Source organism: Porites lutea, chromosome 14, assembly GCF_958299795.1.
Source record: "Porites lutea chromosome 14, jaPorLute2.1, whole genome shotgun sequence".
Classification (NCBI taxonomy): Eukaryota; Metazoa; Cnidaria; class Anthozoa; order Scleractinia; family Poritidae; genus Porites; species Porites lutea.
The window spans coordinates 15,370,632-15,389,402 of NC_133214.1; the positions used below are offsets into that span (position 1 = coordinate 15,370,632).

Sequence of the window (18,771 nt, forward strand, 5' to 3'; positions counted from 1 at the left end):
AGTACCAACTCTTTTTTATTTATTTATTTTTACTTTATTTGCCAGACAATAATGATTTACTAATAATATAGGATAAGTAGAAAAACGAAGTGGTGAGGAGACCTAACAGAAACTATAGGAGCTTATGAGAGGTTAGGCCTCCTCGAACTATAGGCTAGAGCTGTTTCCATCAACTGAAGAAAAGGTGGCGTTAAGTTGAAACTGGAAATTAAGATCAGAAATTCATATTTATTTAATAATTTAATCTTCTGTATTTTCATAAAGGAGAAAAGGGATTGAGAGTTTTGTTGACCTCATTGTCATAGTGAGTTAAAAAACTTAGGTTCTTGAAAAAAAGGTGAGAACTTCTTAGTGTTTGGTCGACAATACGGTGGATGGTTTTATATACAACTGTGTATATGTAGTATGGTAAAATCAAATTATTTTCTAACTACTGATATTAATCTTATCACAGGAATTTATGATGATGACCCAGAGATTATAACAAAGCTACTCAGATTTTGGTGGGTGTGTTAATAATACATTTATACTGTAGATTACCTCCCACAAAACTAGTTGAGATAAACTGGAAAAATCCTCTATGGTTTTTCCTATCATCCATGCAAAAATAGAAAGTATTTCTAAATGAATCTAATCATTCTCTCTCCCAATCTTCTTTTGAATGATATGTCTTTGTTTTTAGTCAACCAAAATAACATTGAATGGTGGTGAGGACCAGGATAAGTTTGTCCTGTTTTGGTGAAATTTTAGCATCATGCTTACCTAAAATAGAGGTGGACCTGTCTGAAAAGTTTCATCCGAGGTTTTTTCTATTAGTGCCTGAATTAGCTTAAAATTTACCTACCTCTTTCTTGACTGTTTTACCTCAAAAACACATGGGGAAACTTAAAATGTTGCTAATCCTTGCAACAAGCCGAAGTGATGTTAAGTATAATTTATTCTGGTATAATTTTTTGTCATTGCTAGCCCAGGCTAGATTTCCAACTGCTATTTGGGAAATAAGCCCATGCTCCTCCCGTTTCTTCTTGTTCCTCGCCAGTAAGGACGTTTCGCCAGATGTCTGTGACTCTTCAATAGAAATTCCATACTGATGATGTAAAATCTGTCCGGAATCTGGTCAGGAGATCTGATTGGTCGACGTAGTAGTTATATTGACTTCTTAGTACCAGTAGAGTGTCCCTAACAGACCTTTGCTCATTTAATATAACTTGCTCCCTTGATATTAATAATAATAATTATAATAATAATATATAAATTAAATATATTATTTACATTTTTTCTTTGTATAATTATCAATGATAATAATGATAATTAAATGTAATACATAATGCATTTTGATTATTAGGAAATATTTTGCACTGTTTGTTTAACAGAAGTGTCAGTTGAAGGAAGTGAAGATATTTGGTTTATCAACCTTTATTCCCCGTTTTGTTCCCACTGTCATGATTTAGCATCAACGGTAAGAAAAGCAAAGTGACATTTTCTTGAAACAGGTGTTCCTTACTTTAGGTTTTGGTCAGGTTTTCCCATCTGATAATAGTTAAAATAAGGTCAAAAAATAATAATGGTATCTTTCAGAGGCTTTTATTGTTCCCCTTTATTTTTGTACCCTGTATTTTTTCTCTGTTAAATGCCCCCCCCCCCTGCCTTTTTTGACAAACTTGACCTGGTAGACAGTACATTTGAATCTGCAGTTTATATGGGATCACTATTGTTTAGAAACGTTTTTTATTCCTTTTTGTTGATAGCAGTGTTAATTTTACCTTTAAAACTAAAGTTTATTTTACTATTAATTAGTAATTATCTGTGGGCTTATTGATCTTGCTTTATACTGAGTAGAATACATGACAGTACAGTAGTTGCTTTTACCAATTAAAGTAAAAAATATAAAAACAGTGAAGCTAACCCTTTGTTGTTTTTATTTATTAATACCGGTCAGTGGAGAGAAGTTACTAAGGAGCTTGAGGGAGTGATTAGATTTGGTGCTGTTAATTGCCAAGAAGAATGGAACTTGTGTCGGCGGCAGGGAATACAAAGTTATCCCTCTCTTGTATTCTATCCTACAGTAGTTTATAAGTTGCAAAAACTAATAAAAAGTTTGTGTTGTTGCTCAATGAATGATTTAGAATACTTACAAACTTCAGTTCCAAGTAGTAAATGAATGATACACAGCAAGGTAAACTGTACATTGGGTCAACAATCTTACTTAAACAACCTTACTTTCTTTTCACCACTGCAAAAGTTGTGTCTATAACTGCAGTGATCTTCTTTGATATAATTCTTCACTCCGCAGTTCACATATATGATTTTCATATATTCATAACTTCATCATCATCCTTTCACGGGTTTATAACAAACCAGTTCAACGACCTGCTCAGAGTTAGCTTGTTAGCTCAATTGGTTAGAGCGCCGCACCGGTATCACAGAGGTCAAGGGTTCGAATCCCGTACAAACCTGAATTTTTTCAGGCTTTCTTTTCACAACTGCAAAAGTTGCGTCTATAATTGTGTTTATCTTCTTTCATATAATAAAGTATACTATTAAGTATGGTAAACTGCCTCTTATAACAGCCCTGAGCTTATTGCATCTTTATAAGTTTTAGGAGGGCTTATATATGGTGAGGCTTACGTCCGAAAGGGCTCATAACTTGATAAATAAAGCGCTTCGAAACAAGCTGTATAAGCAGTGCTGATCAAAATACTTTTAGCATTTACTGGTTTTTAATTAACTGTCAAAGTGTTATAATACATTGAATTCATTCTAATCAATACATTTTTAAGGGGGGCATATGATCGGATATGCTTTTTTGTCTACAGGTAGATAGACCTATAACAGGGGGTAGGGGGAGCTCATAAGGGGTAGTTTATGGTATACTGTGTGCTACAGTAGCACAAGGGAAAATTCAGGATTTTTGAAAGTTCTAGAGTGGCTGAAACAAAGTACATGTAATTTAGCTAACCAACTTGCATTAATTGATCAAGCAGAATAATATTTTCCTATGCACACCCAACAGTTTAAACTGTCACAATTTGAAAACGCCATAATAGAAACTGTTTTACTATAAACTCTAGCAAATAAAAGAAATGGAAGATCCGTTAAGGAAAAAACACAGAGGTGTATCGTGTCTTTGAGGAAAAATTCAATGGGATACTGTGTTCCCATTGATCAGTGGGGATACAGCATCCCTTTGAATTTTTTCATGAGTGCTCAAGAAGCAGAAAATAAAATACATAGGTACATTTAGCAGTTACAGATCACTGATCAGAGCTGAGCCTAAACCTCCTAGTAAGGGGGTGGACAGTAGGGACAAGTTGTTTCTTAATAAAAATAGTTTTGATTTTGGCCGTTTTTAACAAATTAATTCAAGGAGGAGGGCTCCACTCAATCTAAATAATATTATTGATTACTCACCTAACATATTATGCAATAATATTAAGTTAGATTCTATTGCAGGTTTTTTAAGGAAATTTATTTGAAAAATATATTTCTTACGTTAGCCAATTACATGTATGTTAAATTTTGATTATTTCATTGCAGGTTCTTGGGATCATCAATTTCTTCTAGAGTGTGTTTTCCGGACTCTTCAGGTCTTTACCCTGTATAATTTCAAGGTCCAAGTGTTTGTATGTGATGGGGCATCAGCCAACCTGGTGTTGATTAAGTTGCTCTGTGGATACAAACGGGAACAGCTTCCCCTGTGTGATGGAGAGGATCCTTTTGCTGTGACAGCGTCTTTTCAAAACCCGTATGAAGATCAACCAAGGGACAAGAGAGTATTTGTTGTTGTTTGCCCATCTCACCAGGTTATCTGAAACTCAAGAAATTGCATGAGTCAATAATATCAATAGCTTATTTAAAACGGCCCCAAATTTCATTAATACATTAATTTTTTACTAGCCTGCCATGGTCTGCTTTGGTACGAAAAAAAAATTCTCAAAATGGGATTAGCAACTCCCACTGATTAATTATCTCAATTACTTTAACTCCAGTTAACCTGTTTAATCTGCTAAAACTCTGTACTAAGGGATTGAATACTATTAATCCTTCATAATTGCCCTGATGGACACTTTCTCTAATGATAATCCTTCTTCTACTATAACTGCTAGCTTCTGTTCACACTTTTTTGTCTTCCATTTTACACATAGTTTAGTAGATTTTGGCTTCTCCATTATTTTATGGTTCAGTATGCTTATAACTAATGAATTGATTTTTATGACAACTGTTTTTCTATGTTTGAACAGCTCAAGAACACTATTGCAGCCCTATATAGCTCAAGGCCTGGTGGTGCCTATAATAGATCAGTATGAGCGAGATCAGGAAAGAGCTCAACAGAACCTATCTAGAAGGGTGCCTGGTTTAAAGTAAAACTTTGTCCACGGGGAAAAATTGGACTCGTCTGAATGTTCTCCCTGCAAAAATCATACAAGTAAGGACACAAATAATCCCATTGACTAATAGTGTTCTAGTGTTAGAGGGTTGATTGCTGGAGGTTATAATTTTAGATAAGAAGCATAGAGGAAGGTTTTATTGTGGCACATACATAATACTCAAAAGGGGAAGGACATAAAACATGATAATTTGTTTGTTACATGTCAAATGAACATAAATATAATATGATAATAATTTTAAGGAAACTCTATTCAATGATTAATGAGAGCAATATTTGTCACTTGATTTCAGGCCAACATAGACAACATATAACTAATTATGTTATCTTGCATGTATTTCAACAGCAACGATACATGATAAGCGCTCTCCAAGAGCATACAAGAAAAGCACCACAACCAGCAGATGCAGCATTGGTAGAAATGACTGCAAACTATTTGCAAGCATGCCACCTGATTTTTCAGAAGGAGATTACCAACAAGTACTTGAAAATATCAAAAAGGGATTTTCATTCTTTACGGATTGGTCATTAAGCCATCAAAGAACAGGTAAGTGTATTGCTTTATGATCCCAGTGTTTTTTAGTCAGTATCTTGACATTCAGTCTGCAGTTTGAAGTGCTGACAATGAGAACTCGCTTGTTTTATTACACTCATCATTCATGACTGGATCATAATTACAAATTTTGTACTTTATGAAAACCGAACTTGATAAGACTGTAAGTTGTGAATAATTACCTTAATGCAGCGTCTATTGAGAATGATTTAGAATTTAACTTATACATACAGAGTGTATGTAAAATCAAAAAATTTGATCCTCCTACCCAACAATCATGGGCTTATCCTTAAGCTTGCAAGACTTACTGTATGTTAGTTAAGTTCCCACATTTTTTGCAGTAACAAATAAACATGAGAAATTATTTTCCATATTTTGCTACTATTAACCTGACCCCCGTTATTTTCAAAGAGAAGAAAATTCTCTGGCTGCTCAATTCCCTGCCCTCTTATCACATCTTAGTGACAGCTCTGGAAATGAACGGCCTTCCTCTTTAACTTGACTCTGACTGCATGTAATATTATTATTAATATTGAACTGCATGATTGTCTATATCTTGTAACAGCAGTTAACCAGAGATTCACAGGCTGGCATTGATAGTGTTCGCTTCTTTGAATGTCTCATTTTAATAAATACATAATACATTTCTTTACCTCAGTTTACCAGAACATCAGCAACAAAGAAAGACAGAAAAAGTTTTTGGCATGGTAGGTATAAGTTATCTAATCTCGCATAAATTATGTATTTAGGGTTGAAAATGATAAAATAATTGAACCACAAAAAAATGCATGCAAATCAATTTTAGGCAAAATCACCCCCAAATTTGAAGTAAAGTAGCATTCTCAGTTGAACTTGTAATACTCAGCATACTCAGCACAACAACGAGTTGTGCATAGCTCATGTGCATAACATGTTTCAGAATTTATAGTGAGAAGGTTTTTTAGGTTAAGGTAGCTGTTAAGATAATACTAGGCCCGTAGCCAGGATTTTTTATGAGGTCGGAGGTTATGGGTGGGGGGAATGGTTGCCTGAGACTGCATTTCGAGCAATTTGAAGGGGCTAATTCAACTTGTTTTAAATTATTCGTTGATCAACAAAAAAGTGGATCTCCAGAGCCTGGGAGGGGGGCAAGCCCACCCATTGCACCCCCTCCCTATGGGCCTGATTGCAGACAAAATTTATTATCATGCATAATAATTGATTAAGTTGTTACGCTTCTTTATATTGCAGACCTGGGATTTAATGAGAATTATGGTGTATGGTTTCACACAATTTTGCACCTGATTTGTGGAAAGATATCCTGGGTATTTTATAGCCCCTCTGAGGATCAATGACAGTGGCATTGAGTCCATGCTCAGTTTATTCAAGTTCTGTGCCGCAGGCAACCTCTCTGCAAACAACTGCGGCTCAATTAGAGGACGGGTCATCACTGGTAAAGAAGTAGTATCAAACAGTAACTCTGAGAGGGGATACCGTGATGACAGAATACTTGTTTCTGGCAATCTGCAGCAGAGTGAGACATCTGCTGGATCAAGAGTGGCATATTCTGTGCGAGTTGTGTTTGACCCATTTGGTTTGGACAGGGCAGGGTGTCCAGTTCCTATTTTTTCCTATTTTTTGAGCCTGTTCCTATTTTATACCACTGATATTAATATTATAAAGGAAAATAAAGGGAGATGTAAAGAATTAACAATAAGAGGACACAGAAAAAATCTGAGCCCCAGATGGGATTCTAACCCACGACCCTTCGTGTTCTAGATCGGATGCTCTGACCTCTGAGCTACTGAGGACTCGTTGGCGAGCAAAGGTCATTTTTTTTGTGGGGTGGACTTGCGAACCGCATCTCGCAGTCACACAGTCCATCACAAGCAACACATTAAGGCTTATCTGTATCACACAGTCACATTAATAGTAAGAAATGTCTCACTCATGAAGGAGCCTCCAACCAACCAACCTATACCACTGATGTTAATATTATAAAGGAAAATAAAGGGAGATGTAAAGAATCAACCATAAGAGGACACAGAAAAAATCTGAGCCCCAGATGGGATTCGAACCCACGACCCTTCGTGTTCTAGATCGGATGCTCTGACCTCTGAGCTACTGAGGACTCGTTGGCGAGCAAGGGTCATTTTTTTGTGGGTTGGACTTGCGAACCGCATCTCGCAGTCACACTTGTAACAAAATTGAAAATGGAATATAAATTATTACATTTGTATATGTGTTTTAGAGTGAGATTTATCATAAAGCAAGTAGTATGTTGACTTTGATGTTCTACTGTTAGCAGAAATAATAGTTACATTTGTGCTTTCCATGACCTCTATTGCTTATTAGAGTTCTGTTGACAACTCTGTTATATTGTTACTTTTTGTATAATTTTTTAGTACACCCTCATGTATTGTATGTAGTGTCATATAGTTCTCATGGCTATTGTAAAATATTGTGCATAGCCCACTGAAACTGCATGTCAGTATCTGTACATATTGTATTTTATTTTGAAGTCTTGCTCGCTTTTATGTTCATCTTTGACTGAAAACAGGATCAAGTTGCCCTCTCATAACACAGGTCAAATAAGTCATCAATCAGCTTCTTGTTTAAAAAACCAATCACTAGCTGGATTCTGGATGCTACATGAAAAGAACAGACTCAAGTTTAGTTTAGGGCACTACCTCTCTTGGTGACCCTTGTTAACAGCCATACCTAAGCAACTGATGATGGATCCAATATTTTGGTTCCGAAACCAGTCTTGCATCCATAGCTAAGCAGAGAGTTCGTCCTTTTTAGAACTTAACCATGACACACTTACAATCTGGTACCAAATAGATCAGTGTCATTTTGCATTCACCGCGGAAAGCCTGGTTTCGTACTTAAAACTATGTGCTCTTTCGATTCAAACAAGCATATTCTCAACCAGCTACTTATTGCGGATTAATCAAAAGAAAGCTTTCCATAGGACGTTTTAGTCTTAGTTCGATATCCTTCAATGACAACGCAATCGTAAGAAATTTCTATCCTAAGAAATTTCACTCTATGAATTAGCTTTTCAAAGATTGGCCGCCAACTTGAAGGGAATTTGCATATAATCACCTTTGATTAATAATTATAGAACCACGCTCGACCTGTAGTTAAGTATATCATTCTGACTACAGGGTAACTGAACCAATAAAGTAAACGTTACTGATCATTTTCACTCCTTTTAGCCCTGAAAGTTGATCTAAATCCTACAAACGTAGATGCGGAGGACTCGTAGCCTTTATCATAACCCTGACGAGGTGCCAGGAGGCTATCTTTGTCGACAGAAGTACTATTGATTTTCCTATTTTTCTCCTATTTTTTTATGCAAAGTTTCCTATTTTTCCTATTTTCTCAGTCCTGAGTTTCCTATTTTCCTATTTTTTTGAGCAACCATGCTGCTGGACACCCTGACAGGGTTAAAGAATTTCGTTTCTCTTACAACCTCTGCCAGTCTTTAATTGGTGGATGACAAGGCAGCAACGCCTGCACACTGATTGCTCTACTTGTGGGTTATCGTTTTGTCACATCAAGCTTACCACAATTAACAAGAGGTACCTTACCGAGTTTGTGATTTGAAGCTGTCACTTCTGGAACGTTTCAGTGTAATGTAATCCATGATGTGCTCTTTGATGGACAACCGATAAACCTGGATGTAGACGATGCAGTTGAGTGCTGTGGAGATGATCCTCATATCTCATATCTCAGAATCCATTGGATATGACTTGCGGTTGGGAGACTTATCACCCTTGGTGGCCACTTTGGAAGACAGAGCTTCTCTTAGGAAGAATCAGACAGCTGTTCTGATTAACAACGACATGACTGTTGCAGTGCTTCTCTGGGAAACTGGAGAATGCGCTATTATTGACTCTCACGCACATGGCAATGATGGTGCTGTAATCAGTTGTGTCCCACCTGATCAGATAAACACAATAGTTTCCTGGCTGGCCAAAATGGTCTTAAAATACTGTAACAGAGTGTTGGGACTTTTGTCTCTTATGACTGCACATAAGGCCAAGGCAAATGAATTGGTTATCTTTGACACTGTTGAAAAAAACTTGTGGCATGTTCTTTTTACATGTGATAGATAAAAGATGTATGATTTTCATGAACGTTGCGCCTGTGGCTGCGCACAGATTAAATATTTCAGCTATGAGAAGGGTAAAGAAAAAAGGGGAAATCCTTAAATAATTTTGGGGGTTGGAAAGGCAGGGGGCTTTAAAATGATGGAGGAATCGGACGATGGTGGGGATAATGCAATGTGTATTTTTAAAAGATAAACGTTAGAGTAGAGACCTTCCTGGTCCTGCATCTCTATAAACAAAACTCATCTCATACACTTATTAAGAAAGTATTACATATATGCACACTATAAATCAGCTAACTGAAGAAAAAGTACGTAAAAAGCACAACAATACAATTCATGTGTTGTATATGGGAATTGATTTCGTGGCATATACTCAGTGTGTCATAAATCTAATCTATTTTTCCTTTAAACAACACAAGAAGTGTTTTACACTTCACTGATAATAAGCTTATTATAAAACTTGCACACACTCAAGTCCTGATCACATTCATCGTTTATTGCTAAATCAAGGTACTTTTATACATATTGGTAGTTAAATCATACGTGGGAAAATATAGTAGGGAATGCATGTGGTTTCCTTTCTAGTAAACACCCTAATTCAATCGAAAGCTTAAAACACTATTACACCTACATTACTTACGTAAATCCTGAGCAGCTATGTTTGAAAAATGGTGTAGCTTTTACGCTATTCCGATCGGATAACACATCTAACTATTTGCTTCACACAATGCACATTTTTGCTTGCTTGCTTACACAATAAGGATCATTTTTCCGTTTCCTATCAAGCTAGTAATATTGATGTATTGTTCACTCAAGATTAACAAGTCACGATTCATTGTACACATGTATTGGGATTCTGTGAAGAACATAAAAAAGGAATGTTACTGGTAATATTTCATGTATCTGTATTAAAGATTGTGTAAGATCCAATTGTAACATTTTTTCTATTATTCGTTCTTGCGTAATTTGTTTTTCCTTTGCGTACGCAAATTAGTTTATACTTCTTTTCGTCCTTTTGTTTAGTCTTTTTTTTGCGTTAATTTAGGTGTTTATTCCTTTCTGTCAGTTTTCGCGCCCTTGTTAGCGTTTCTTTGCTGTTTCATCTTCATTAGCTCCTTTCTAAGTTTCTATAGTTTTATTTTCCGCATGTTCTAGCGTATTTTTCATATCGTAGTTTTGCAGTACAGTTTGTGCAGTTCATTTTGGTCCGCGCTTAGCGCAGTTCTGTTTAGTTTCTTGCAAGTCTGTTCGCGTTATTCGCAGTCCGCTTCACAGCAGTTTTCTCTGGCCGAAACAATGTAAGTGTACTTCACAGTCCTCGTTTTGCAGTTTTGTTATTTCCTTACTCTAAATTACCTTAGTCGCAACTTGTAACTTTTTTGCTCTTTTACCGTTTTAGTTTCAACCCACGCTGTTTGTATGCACACTCTTAGTACCGAGCACGTCAGCTCCAATAAATCTTCATTCGAATTTGGTTTGTGGTGTTGTTAGTAAAGACCAAGAGACTTTTAAGCTTATTGCAGTTTCAGATTGATTTCACTACAAAAGTCTTTTTGATGGTGACTTTCCATATACTCAGTGTGTTATAAATCTAATCTATTTTTCCTTAACAACGCAAGAAGTGTTTTACACTTCACTCATTATAAGCTTATTATAAAACTTAAACGCCGTTATTCAAGGTAGTCCTTATCATCATGGCTATACTGTACAATTGTTACTTTTTCTATTGAAAAGGTAGACGAATTATTCGTCACAAATTTCCCATATATTCTTTTTATGATTTCAATTCAATTTGTTTTTATTAATGATATTAAAAGCGTCTCGGGTTTGCATAACTGTCTCGAATTCTCCCAACCCCTCTCGTGTTTATATCAGGCTATGCAAACACGGAAAACGTTTTCTATTGCTTAAACAGTACAACAAAATGCAGGAATGAATGACTGAACAAATTTGCTGATAGGAAAAACTGTTCCATTAATTGTAACATTTTGATCATTCATTTGTTCCACACTGAATTCCATCATGTTGTAAATTTCTTCCGATTTCAGATTAGTAGTGGCTAACACGGGCACTCCAGCACAAACTTGATAAACTTCTTTGTTTCCATCATAAATGAACTCAACTTCGTAACTCTGTTTGCCCTCTGTAAACCGATCGCAACACTCCCGTGTAACCTTTTGTCGGGTAGAGTTTAAATAACAAATGTTTTTGTAGAGGGGTTCTCTTTCTGCAAATTTAGCTGTTACTTTTCCTGTTTCAAGAAACTTCGTTAACATGTTTTTTTGTTTTGATATCGTAACGCGAACACCCTTCTTTGCACTTCATTTGGACTCTTCTAAGGCACATTTCAGAAATGGCTACTGAATCAAAATCGTAATGTATCTGGCGGCCCTTTTCAACAGGGTCACATTGATTAGTATCACCGAACATGAATACGGTATTGTGATATTTATGAATGCTTGATAGATCATGCTCATCCACTTTAATATTCGGGGTCACAGAATGCTCCTCAATAAAGATTGTTTTATCCTTCAAATGAGAAATGTCGCGGTTATGGTAGCTGTTGAAATACGAATCAAAAGTGAAACATTTATCACGCAGTCTCTCGTCAATCCGCGATAAACACACCATCTGTATTGATCGAGTAAAGTTGCGACTCATCAGTCCAATTATCATAAATCAAATTCAGGCACGGTAATATTGCAACCTGTCGGCAAACACTGTGACGACGCTGGCAGACAAGTTCTAAAGTTGTGCCAAAACATGCAAATTCAGTTTATGGTCACTGGATCGTAACGTGGTCGTGTTTTGTGGTATTGACTGAGTAAATAGCAAGTTGGTTAAGTTTATAGAGCGAAGAAACGCAGTCTTGGAGGATTTCATGAAAATCTGAGTCACCATCGTTAATTGGTAAGTACTAACGCATAAACTAGTTAACGGATGGATCGCGGGTGCATCGGTGGGCGTTTCCTTATAACTCGATTTTGAGAGGGCGTTAATTAAGTGATAGCGTCGTAAATTTCCAACCCAAATCGTCAGTAGCGTCGAAGAAAAATGTTTTTTAATTTTTCCGATGCAGCTGGGGACTAAGCTTTTCAAGAGTTGATGTACTTCGTAACAAAGCATCTACGTGAAAGCGCATTTAAACATTACTTCTACGCCACGCATCGCTTCTCTCTTCAATGGGTTTGCATTGCTTGTGACACAACAAATCTGTTAATTGAAGTACTATCTGTTTGTCCCTCTCTAACCAAAAACAATTCTTGATCTGTACAGCTATTTCTGTAACTGTCAATGCTAATCTTCTTTCCTGATGCTAATCCGGATGTCCAAATTGCTTGAGCGGTGTTCATGGATCTACAAGTGAACCCGTGATCAGTTTTGTTGTATTTCCTGCCTAAATCCCCGATAAATCCATTAGCAAGAAGTTTTGCTTGTGCTTCCGGAAAAGTATCAAATATGTAATTCAGGAATTTAGTGAATGTGTCGGGTTTTATTTTTTGTCGCGCTCTAATGAACCACTTCAGTTATATTATTATAGGGCATATGAGCATTATTGACCAAGTGTTTAACAAGCTGCCGACCGTAAAACCCAGCTTCAATCTTAATATCAGCACCAAACTGGTTGATTATAAACTCATCAATATAAAATTCCCCATAATAATCAAGTTGGTGTTTGTGTGTAAATGGTTCAATGATATCGTGAATTGTGTAAAGCGGGATTGGGTCTGTACTGTTGATCAGGATTGATGGGTAGCATTTTGATAAATCAAGTGAGACCAAATTATCTGGTTGATCGTCAGTGGAACACCATTGTAACGCTTTTGGGTAAAAATCACCAAGTACTTGTTGCGTTTTAGTATCATAATTACTTTCTGGTAAATAACCGCACATTTGTTTGAACAAACTGACTGCCATATTAGTATAACTCTGATTAGACCAAACAAAATCTGCTGTTTTGAAATTACCGAATAGACTATCACAAATCTGTTTTCTTGTTTCATACTGGCCATTTAGTATAACCATATTGGATTTGTGATCAATAAAACCATCAAGTCTACCATTATTATTAAAGTGCAAATATTCCACAAAATAGTTAGTACGATAAATGTACCGGTCAATGACCAGTTCAATTTTCTCATCTTCTGGCAATACAATTATTTTATTACTAACATCCAATTGTTCCTGCTCCTCCATATCATTTATAACCACAAATTGCTCATGACGGCGTGACCATTTCATCTCCCCCATAAACTTCCACAAATTGTCAACACCGCCCTGATTTGCTTTAGTGGCCAGTATCTTAAGGCGCTCATCTGTAATTGGGTAACAATGATTATCCTTAATGAAAAATACAAGTGAGATATCGTGCCTGGGCGTTGATGTAATATGCTTCATAAATTTCTTGTAAGTTGAATCGTAAGCGTGAATTGACACATTATTAGGATGACACTCTCTTGCCCAATCAACTACTTCCTGTGTGCTCATAAAAGGAAAACTGGTTGCAAATTCGGACAACTCGTCCTTCAATTTTTGGTAAGTGTAAACTTGAAACCGTTCTTATTCTGACACTGGTGCCAGATGAAATCAATCATACAAGTGTTATCACCGCGCTGCTTTATTGGAAACTGCTTATCAAGGAAAAATGAGTTGTGCTTTAATGCGCCAACTTTCATGTTTTTGAACTCTAATGGTTTGTGTGTTAATATGTTAGCACCGATGTTAGCAATTGTCTGGGTTGACAAAACACTAAAATCATGTTGGAGCAGTGTGAAAACCATAAATTTGTATAAATCATCATTACTCATTTGGGGCATTTCCATTGAGAATGGGCCAAAAGTCTTCGGTGTTATCATTCTAGTTTTCCCATTCCAGTTCTCAACATCATTAGGGGCACCCAACGTCTATTTTCGGAAAATATCTCTTCGGAAGACGATTTGAGATCTAGAAATTTCGGAACATTTGTTGTAAAATTTTTTTGTTTGCCTGCCTCTCTTAGGATTTTCGAACGTCTAAATAATTGTATAATTGCCCATTTTGAATGGATTTTTACCCTAAAAATGTCACCTAGAATTTTTGGGAGCCTTTTTTCTGGCTGAAATTTTCGAAAAGGTAAGTTTTAATCCCTATAATTTTCGGATCATTAGCCTTTCTGCCAGGAAATCCGAACAGATAAAAAATTTTTAGGGAATAAAAATATGTCTATATCTACCGTTTAAATACTAAAATACGTTTAAAAATATTATGTTTAAGTGGTTTTGAACTATATTCTCGTTGGGTGCCCCTGCATCATCAGCATCAATAGTAACTTGTACTATATCCCGTTTGCCGCTCATCCGGTTTAGCCGATCTTCAAACAAATTCTGGAAAGTACTATTGCGAGTATTTCGTAGTGTACCACTTTTTGCTAATTTATCTTCTCTCATATCAGCAATACTAATTGGTTTTTGTCTAACGTTATAATAGAAGCATCATTGTTTGCTTTATTTTCCCAGTAATTGATTATATCCTTAACCAAAGATTGTGCTGCTAAGGTTTTTAATGTTGGCATTAGCTTACTGGGTTTTGGTAATTTGGTTGTTTGATTGATTGTTCGATCTTTTCAGCTGCCAATTGGACTAATGATTTTGGTTTAACTGATTTCGGTTTTATCATTTGTTCTAATTTATTTGCCGACAATTCAGTCAACGATTTTGGATTATAGCGCGCTGACAATACAGCTTTTGGCTCAGCGGACAAACCGCCATGTGACTTAGCGTTATAGTTCGCCATACTGCTTTTATTCTTATTGATCCCCATGAGGGCTACTGAGGTGTACCCCCAATAGCTCCCTTATTAATAGTTGCGTTCTCGTACCTTGAACGCAACCCCTAATTTGTGTTGGGTGTTATGTGCATTATTGGGTGTCCTGTGCAATTAATAAGGGAGGTTTTTTCGAGATTACATTCGTCGTCGTCGTCGACACACATTTGCCTCGCTTTGAGGCGCTTGCTTACGTTTTGCCTCACTTTGACGCGCTAACTCACTTGGTGATTCGTGTCTTTCAAACGTTTGCTGAGGTCTGCTATTCTGTCTTCGTAAATCGTTCATCTTTTAAAAGTGTGCTGAATTTTCGTAAAGCGTAAATATTTAAGAGTTTGCTGAAGGTCTACTATCGATCTGTATTTAATGAATCTTCCAAAGCGTACATCTTTCAAAAGTGTGCTGAAAGTTTAGACCCTGAGTAAAATTTTACTTTGGATTAAGCCTTCATATTTTTCTTTGGAAAATGCGTGCTACTCCTGGTGCATGCATCAAACCGGGTTGTTTAGCTCGGCGTCCGTTGTGCCACAAAGTAAATTTACCGGCGAGTTGTGAAGCTCAGTGTCTGTTGTGCCACAAAGTAAATCTACTGAGCTGTGTAGCTAGGCGGCCGTAGTGCCAAAGAGTAAATCTACCGAGTTGTGTAGCCACAAAGTAAATTTACCGGCGAGTTGTGAAGCTCAGCGTCTGTTGTGCCACAAAGTAAATCTACCGAGATGTGAAGCTCGGCGGCACCATTTCATCATGACGTGTGATATTTTCAGCACTGGACAACAAACATTTTAGCTAGGCAGGTACAAAAGTCGGACCGGATCAACTCGGACCGCCACTCCGGGTGGGATCAACTCGGATCGACTCGGATCGAATAAAAAAATAAAAATAAAATAAAATTGGACTCGGATCAACTCGGATAAAAAAAAAAATGAACTTCGGGTCATAAAAAGAAAAATAAAATCAGTCGGCTTCACTTACCTTTCACCCGCTATTTTGTTTTTTTCTCACGAACTCGCGGGTTGCGTAAATTAATTTAATTTTTATTTTTATTAATTTTAATGATACACTAATGAACAGCAAACATACACTTCCAGTGAACTTTTCAACTTGGAAGGAGGAGAAACCATGCTCGCCCGGGACAAAGGAAATTTTCATGCCCCGGGCCAGAATCGAACTCGCGACGCGGCTTCATTTTGGAAGCAAGTTTGTGATTGGACGCTCTTAAAAATAACTGAGAAAATTATCCACAGAAATGTTTTTTAACAAAAGGAAAAGAAACCCGGGTTAAGTGCTGATCGGCCTTCGAACAGCTGCGCCTAGTAGAACATCTATTGCGCCAGTAAAACAAAAAGTTCTCTTTACACTCCCGAAGCACTCTGGCCAGTGTCTCCTCAAATAACAAGCACTTGAGACGAACCATACGATATCACGCTGATCACTAGCCTTCAAACCTTTTCATTATGATACACAGTTTAAATCGAGGTTTCGCTGTACGCAACCCTTACGTTCAAAATATGCCATAATCATAGTTATCTATCGCGAGAACCATCCACCCTTTCCCCTCAACTGCTACCTGTACTCCTATAGCAAACATAGTTTAGATAATATTTCATTTATTTATTTCTCAATCAAGTTACTCGAACCGATACCAGTAATCGTCATAATTAGACCGAGTACTTTGGCATATTTTTTCACAAACTGATTGTATCCTCACTGAATAAATACCAAGTTCCTTACCGGCGCGTGTCATACTGGGGAAATAATGATGCTCATTGGTTGTCAAATTGATTGCTACTACTGGTCGCGGTGGTGATCTTTTCCCACGATTTTTGACACCCTTTAAACAGTTCTCTTGCTGTGATACTAATTGTAGATAACACTATCTGTTATCGATTTGCGCGAAAAATTTAGGCGCATTGGCGCTTGTGTAACCGTTTCGCAAAGTACCGTTTCGTTTCGTTTCGTTTCGTTTCGCAAAGTACCATACGATTTTGTTATCGTTGCAGTGGTCGATCACCATCCCTTCTGGAATAAGGCCATTTAAGCATTCCCAGATAAGTCTGTGCAATAATACCGTTTTCTGTTTAGCTATTGTTTACGAATGACAGACAAATGACAAAAGGCCACAAAGATCAAATGTAAACGCGAATGATCTCTAATAAAACAGTCAATATTTGTGGAATATAGTGTTCGCTAGAAGAAGCATTTGAGTTTTGCATAACACTTTATCATAACACTTTATCAAAATCGACCAGGAGACACGTGAAATTGGACAAATTTATATTTGGAACCCCATGACTACCGGATTTATTATCTAAACATTAATTTGCGTCATCAGTATGGAATTTCTGCCCCTGAGTGGCAGACGTTCCTCCGCACGAAACGTCCCAAGCGGCGAAGAGCGAGGAGAAACGGATGTTTTCGCAGGCTACGCTCAAAACCGTCCCAATCCGGTTACCAAAATGCTGACGTCAGTAGGAAATCCCGCTCTCAGACTGAGGGTGACTTTTAGGCACTACAGGCACCCTACTCGGATCCGAGTTGATATTCGGGTCCGATTGAAAAAAATCGGACCCGATTACCCAGAAACCGGTAAACATCCGAAACAAACTCAGGCCGTTAAGTTTGTAGTAGATATTTAAGCGTTTTTGTCTGTGTTAGCGATGTGATCGACTTAATACGCAGACTTTAATAATATGTTTCTTCTTAGACAGCACTTTTTAGCCGAAACCAGAGCCGTACATTTGTTGAATGCCGCGCTTTTAATTAAATTTCTCACCATAGAATGATGACATGATGACGTGAAAATTGACGCCTCTATCGTATTAGATACGAAATATGATCAGAGATATAAGTCACAAGCTTCTGAGTATCCAGCCCTATCTCAGCTAGATACCTAAGATTTTTTTGGTTGCTAGGACGGTGCGGCTCGTTATGAAAACATGGTGAAATTGCCCATTCTTAGCGGATTTTTACCCTTAAAAGGTCACCTAGAATTTTCGGGAGCTTTTTTTCTGTCTGAAAGTTTCGAAAAGGTAAGTTTTGTTCCCTATAATTTTCGGATCACTAGACTTTCAGCTAGGAAATCCGAACAGATGAAAAATTTTCAGGGTATAAAAATATGCCTATATCTACTTATAAGTACTAAAATACGTTTAACAATGCTATGTTTAAGTGTTTTTGAACTATATTCTCGTTGGGAGCCCATGTACAAATAATTCAAGATTATGAGCAACATATCGACAAAAGGGAAACGATCCGAGACAAAGCTTAATTCTTCGTGGGCTGCAATGTTGATGTAAATATTCCTTCTCTTTCTTCTCCTTATCCAACGTCATAAAATATTTTACTGGTCGTGTTAAATAAGAATGGCTGACGTAATTTCATTCAGCAAGATATAACGCGAAAAGTCAAAATTGGAAGGGATACACATATCTTTGCGCTGGTTCAGAGATGTCGGTATCCCCCCCCCCCCCCCCCCCGCGTTTTCGCGTACCATTTGTTTCAAATTAACATCCCTGAAGGTAAGCGAGAACCGAGTCAATTTGCGAAATTTTCTCTTAGACTCCTTGACAAAGTGACGAGTACAGTGTCTAAGAATCTAACTGAAAACAAAACAATCATTTGTTGCCTCTTAAGCCGCCATTTCTATTATTCTTGTGTCGCAGATGAGACCGGATACTTAGCATCAGTGTTTATTGTATCCCTACCCGGGATACACTTATCACTACAACAACAATTTTATTGACTTTATCGCACTTTATCTTCGACAAGAAGATTGCAGTACCAGAACAGTCAATACAATGACAAATGTAGCCTGTGTACAGACGTCCCCCCTCCCTCAGAAAAAATCGGAAGAAGAGACGTCTGTGAAATAAAATCGCCGTCTTTAATCGTGTTCCGGTTTATATTTGCATAAATTATTTTTTGTTGTTG

The 18,771-nt window shown here is 37.1% G+C and overlaps 1 long non-coding RNA gene and 1 pseudogene across 1 annotated transcript; both read left to right on the forward strand.

The window, feature by feature from the left end:
- The first annotated feature begins 1,938 nt into the window (after window positions 1-1,938).
- Window positions 1,939-4,292, forward strand: LOC140924288 (uncharacterized). Its single transcript, XR_012164232.1, has 3 exons — window positions 1,939-2,065; window positions 3,538-3,803; window positions 4,242-4,292. It is a non-coding gene; the product is annotated as an uncharacterized lncRNA (long non-coding RNA).
- Window positions 4,293-5,982: 1,690 nt separating this feature from the next.
- On the forward strand, window positions 5,983-9,951 carry LOC140924417 (uncharacterized; annotated as a pseudogene).
- The last annotated feature ends 8,820 nt before the right edge of the window (window positions 9,952-18,771 follow it).